The sequence below is a fragment of the Corvus moneduloides genome, chromosome 8, assembly GCF_009650955.1.
Source record: "Corvus moneduloides isolate bCorMon1 chromosome 8, bCorMon1.pri, whole genome shotgun sequence".
Taxonomy (NCBI): Eukaryota; Metazoa; Chordata; class Aves; order Passeriformes; family Corvidae; genus Corvus; species Corvus moneduloides.
In genome coordinates, this window is record NC_045483.1 from 10,570,868 (window position 1) to 10,576,066 (window position 5,199).

At 37.8% G+C, this 5,199-nt stretch overlaps 1 long non-coding RNA gene across 1 annotated transcript; it reads left to right on the forward strand.

The window, feature by feature from the left end:
* Positions 1 to 506: 506 nt before the first annotated feature.
* Positions 507 to 4,911, forward strand: LOC116447473. Its single transcript, XR_004241579.1, has 3 exons — positions 507 to 1,048; positions 2,930 to 3,067; positions 3,516 to 4,911. It is a non-coding gene; the product is annotated as an uncharacterized LOC116447473 (long non-coding RNA).
* The last annotated feature ends 288 nt before the right edge of the window (positions 4,912 to 5,199 follow it).

Here is a 5,199-nt window from a genome sequence, read left to right on the forward strand (position 1 = left end):
AAGAGAAGATAAAATCCTGGTGTCTGGATATGAATCAAAGCCCTTATGTAGATAGTGCTGGCTGCATATACATTTATGGAGAGGTTTACTTCCCCATTGTCTTTCAATCGCCTGAAGATGTGAGCTGTGCATGCTTGTTCAGAACAGCAGTAAATCTCTTCTGTCCTTTCTCTCTATTTTCCTACACTTCTGGGGACTTAAAAGATAAAAAACCCTAAACAATGGAGAAGTCTTTAGCCAGTATTTCTGAATTGGGTGGAATCAGAAACTATCTGCAGTTGCTGCAGTAAAACCTGGACTCCTTCATTTTCCAGACCACCAGAACTTTGCCATATCAGATTTCCAGATTAATTGTTGTTACATTACAGCCAAACAAATGAGAAGAATCCACTTAGTAGGGCAACCAGAGAGCTGAAGGTGTGGCTCCTTTCTGCACTGAAGGGAAGCAGAAATTTTTTTTTTTTTTTCGTGAGATGGGAGCATTCCTCCAAGTGTTGTTTTTTTTTTTTTTTTACCTGATGGGAAATGTAATTTGCCTTTATTATATTGTATTTGAAAAGAAGCAATTTGTCTTACTAATCCAAAATATTTTGACTGCCTCAGAATTAAATGCTTCAATAGCATTTTGATTTTTTGTTTTCACCAAAAGCTTCAACAAAATGAACTTTTTCCTGACAGCCCCTCCTGCTGAGTAGGCATTCTGTCCAGGGAAACTCTTCTGTCATGGTGATTCTGCTCAGCATTAAATTTCAGGTCAGATGTCTTCCTGCTTGCTCCTAAAACAACTATACTAAGTCCAGGTCAAAGACTTCTTCCTTTTGATGCTTAAAATGCCTTTGGATACAGGATGACTCTTGACCTGCAGCTCCAGGGTGGGAGGAAGAAATGAAAATGAAAGAATAAGAAATTATTTTGTCAATACTTCATCTGGAATTTTGGACTATGAGTAGTCTCACTGGAAAATCAGTGACCTGTGGGTCAATATCCGTGATTTTGGAGGTGCTCCCACCAAATCATCAGCTACCTTGACTGCAATGTCTTAATTGTTGTGAGTATATCCCTTTCCTCTAATGCTTTTTGCCCATGGTTATAACACACTCTTGTTATGTGCCAGAGAGATAATGATGTGTCTTCAGATAAATACAGTACTGGCTGTAATTTTGCTAGAACAGTTTAAACCAGTTCTACCTTCTCCCTGTAAATGTTTCTGAGCTAGTCTTAAATTACCATATCTTAGGGATAGTATACAAATGATGGCTATTTAAATGAAAAGTATTTTTCTATCATATAAATACGCTCCAGACAGTGCTGTGTTCAGTGGAGCAGCAATAAACTCAGGAATAAAGCCTGGAAACTAAAATAATAGAGAAACTGAAATTGAAAATGTGAAAATCCATGCAAGTTTAAATTTAGGAAGATCACCAGTAAGTGAAAGATCTCATCTTAGTTTTGCAGTCAGCCATGAGTGAAGCAAGAAAACATGGTGAACATCAAAAAAATTTAAAAAATTCTCAAACCAAACGAAATCCCAACTTTCTCCCCCTGCTCAGTTTCACATTGGGTGCTATCACAGGTAAATAAAAATTCCCATTCTCTACATCAATAACATTTTTTCCACCTTGTCAAGATGCTTTTAATGTAAAAGGAGAAAAATCTTTAACATTCTCTAAAAAAACCCAAACAAACAAAAAAACCACTGCAAAATGTATAGAAATTGCTCATGATGTCTTGTTCATTTTGAATTAAGTCCATAAATGAATAAAACAGAAGTGAATTTGCTCAAGAATATCCATTACTGTCTATTTTGTTGAGATGATTTATGCCAGTAGTATGATGCTTTTCCTTCTTTAGGTCCTTCCAGAATATGTTTTACAAAACTGTTGCATAAAAGATCTACTTTCTGTTTTGAGTGAGAAATAATTCCATTGTGAAAAGAGGAGGGGAAAAGTTTCTAAACCTCTCCAGGTGGAAAATAATTCTAAATTTAACTTTACTAGTCACAGTGGTTTTATTAATATAGATAAAATAAAATAAAAAGTGAGGGAGAGAATGACAGAGAGAGAGAGAAAAGAAATTCAAAAATCAATCCTATTTCTGTGAAGACTACTTGGTGACTTGCATAAAACAAAATTAATCTTGTTTGGAAACAACAGGAAGTACATAATAGAAAATAAGTGTAAGATTGATCCTGAAGTTATCTTTGTTGCCAAGCTGCTTATACACAAAGGAGGGGAAAAATATTCAGCTCATCTCTGATGAATTATTAATCTTTCCTTTTTTTTTTTTTTTACAATATTGTTAATGTTTGTGGCAAAAGAAAAAGATCAAAGCAAGTGTATATTCAGCAGCACAGGCTTGGTACAAAAATCTTCTACCACTGGAATAAACATGATTTTTTTTCCTATTAGTAGTATATAATAGTATTCTATTCCATATGTTGTAAAAAGTTAGATTTGTTCCGTATTTCCAGCCGAAGATTTCTGCACAAAATGTGCCAAAATATATCCTTAGCACAATCAAAAAAACATCAGTTTGTTTTCAAGCTGATTGGAAAGAAGCTGGGGTTTAGCTCTGTATAATCAAGAGGAATTACAGCCTGCAACACAAAAATAATGGTTCTGGCACCAAGTGAGGATACAACTCTAGTCAGACGTGCAGCCTGCAGATCCCTCGTGTCCCTCAAAAGAGCAGCTACATAATTATTCACTTCAATGCAAGCACTAAGAGTATTTTTCATGTTTGATGCAACTGAATCCTGTGTCAGCTGCAAGGCCCAGTTTCCTACTTGGCATGGGGAGTTGTTCCATTAAGTTGTTTTGCTCCCCAGGAGCTTTGTTGACAGCTACTCCTCTTCTCCTGTACTGACTCTGATGAAGAGTTAATCTTTCTCTTTCTCTCCTGTTCAATATTTTCCCTGCCTGATGGACAGATTGGCTCTCGAGGTTTGTAATGAACAGTGGCACCCTTCAGCTGGAGGTGACTGGTATTGAGCCTGCCTTGGGCTGGGAATAACTTGAGAGACTCCACGCAGTCTTTACCCTCTGATAGCTCCTGGGTGACGTCTCAGGTATGACTCCTATTCTTAATCACCACATCTTGAAACCTGACCTTACAGCTGATGGTAATCTCTATAGATATGCTCAGCCAGAGGCTGGGAATTGGACGTGGAGACTGAATTACCCTTTGCCTCTGGAGGAGGTGACTCCAAAGCCTGCACAACTGCAGTGACAGGTGGAGTGCAATGGTGGAACTTTGCAGCCTGCCCTATCTTTGCCTGGTGTACTGGGAGCAGCTACGGTCAGTGTGGTGTGTTCAGCCATTTCATCAGAATAAACTGCAAAGAAATATTACCTTTTTTTTCCTTGCAGTTTACTTCAGTCAGAAAGTGCAGTTATTCACTGCTTTTGGCTGGGGTAAATTCAATTTTCTCTACAGTAGCTTGCACGGTGCAATGTTTTGGACTGTGACCTAAAGAGTGTTGATAACAAAGGGATGTTTTCGTTATTGCTGAGCAGGGCTTGCATGAGCATCCCAGCCTTTTCTACTTCTCACATCCCCACCAGCGAGGAGGCTGCGGGTGCACAAGTAGCTGGGAGGAGACAGCTGGGACAGCTGACCCCCAAGTCACTAAAGGGATGTCCCACACCATGTGACATCATGCTCAGTATATAAAGAAGTGGGAAAAAGACAAAGGTGGGCAGAAATTTGTCTTCCCAAGTAACCATGATGTGCCATGGAGCCCTGCTGTCCTGGGGTGGCCTGCTGGTGGGAAATAGGGATTGAATTCCTTACTTTGCTTTGCTTTGCCTATTCAACCATCTTTATCTCAACCTATGAGTTTTCTCACTTTTGTCCTTCAGATTCTCTCCCTGATCCATTGTGGTGATGTTGTATTTAACAGGCTTGGTGGATTGCCTTTGAAATATCATGTACCAGAAATGACACAGAGGCAAATAGACTCATAAGGCATGAACCGTAGTAGGTCATCTATGCCTCTCCAGGCTTTTTTGGAATGCAAGAATAGAGGAAACCTGGATAATTTCAGAAAGGCAATAAGTGGAATTCACAGAAAAGAGCCTATTAATACAGACCATGAGAATCTCAGATACCCCACTTCCAAACTGTTGTACACAATCCTTGTGCCTTTGGAACCAATTCTGGCTCAAGGAGAAATCAGTCTTTCAGATGTACATGACTTTTGAATGTTCTTTAGTTTAACTGTCATAAAGAGACTGTGTAGCTCTTTGAAATGATGTTAGAAATCATTTTGCCTAAGTGACAATGACATCACTTTCTGTCTCTTTTATCTTGCAGTTCTCTGAAAGGTCACAGTGTAATTTATGAAAATCATGATTTTGTCCTTTTCCTGATTGATTTTTCTACTGTTGATTCTTTTCTGTATTGAATTATGCCACTTCTTTTATCTTTTGATTAATTTTCCTCCTTTTCACACCAAGTCTATTGTGGGGATTTAATTACAGCAGACTTGTAATTGCTGATTTGTTTTTAACTGGAAGTGTGTAATTGCTATATTATCAAGTAATTCAGTCACACTATGTAAAACTCAACATATCAGATGCTAATCTGGCTTTATTGGAGATACCATTTTCCTTGTTTTGAAAGTGATTATTCCCCCCTCTACCACTTGCATGGTTTCCTTCTAATTCTTTCTTGATACAAGGTGTAGTTTTATCTGTTTCTTTCTTTCTTTAGACTCAGATGGTATAAGGCTCCTTCTCTTTCCATGACCAGACCATTTGGGAATTTTCTTTCTGCTTTTCCATCGTTTGCATCAAATGAAGTTGAGTTCTTGACCACCAGATTGTACTGATATATATTGTTAACAATTCAGAAGATGCCGAAAATTCTTCAAGGTCTTCACTAAGATTTCCAAAAAAGCAGAAAGGATTGTTCAGCTTATTTTATTATAAAAATTAAAGAACTTTAAAATCAATGCCGTGTGTTTAACTTCTTAAAATCAGTTTCTTTTTATGCAGTTTTTCTAGTTTATTGTGTGAAAACCTTGTCCTTACAACCTTTACTTTAAAGTCTTCAGGAGTGTTTTTTAGCTTTCCTATGATGCTCTCTCCTTCCAGTCTTCCACAAAGTCTACCACTCTTATTAACACTACTCAGTATTTCCTGTGCCTGTGGACAGACCATAAATAGAACTGTGGCTAATCTCCAGTCCAAAATTATA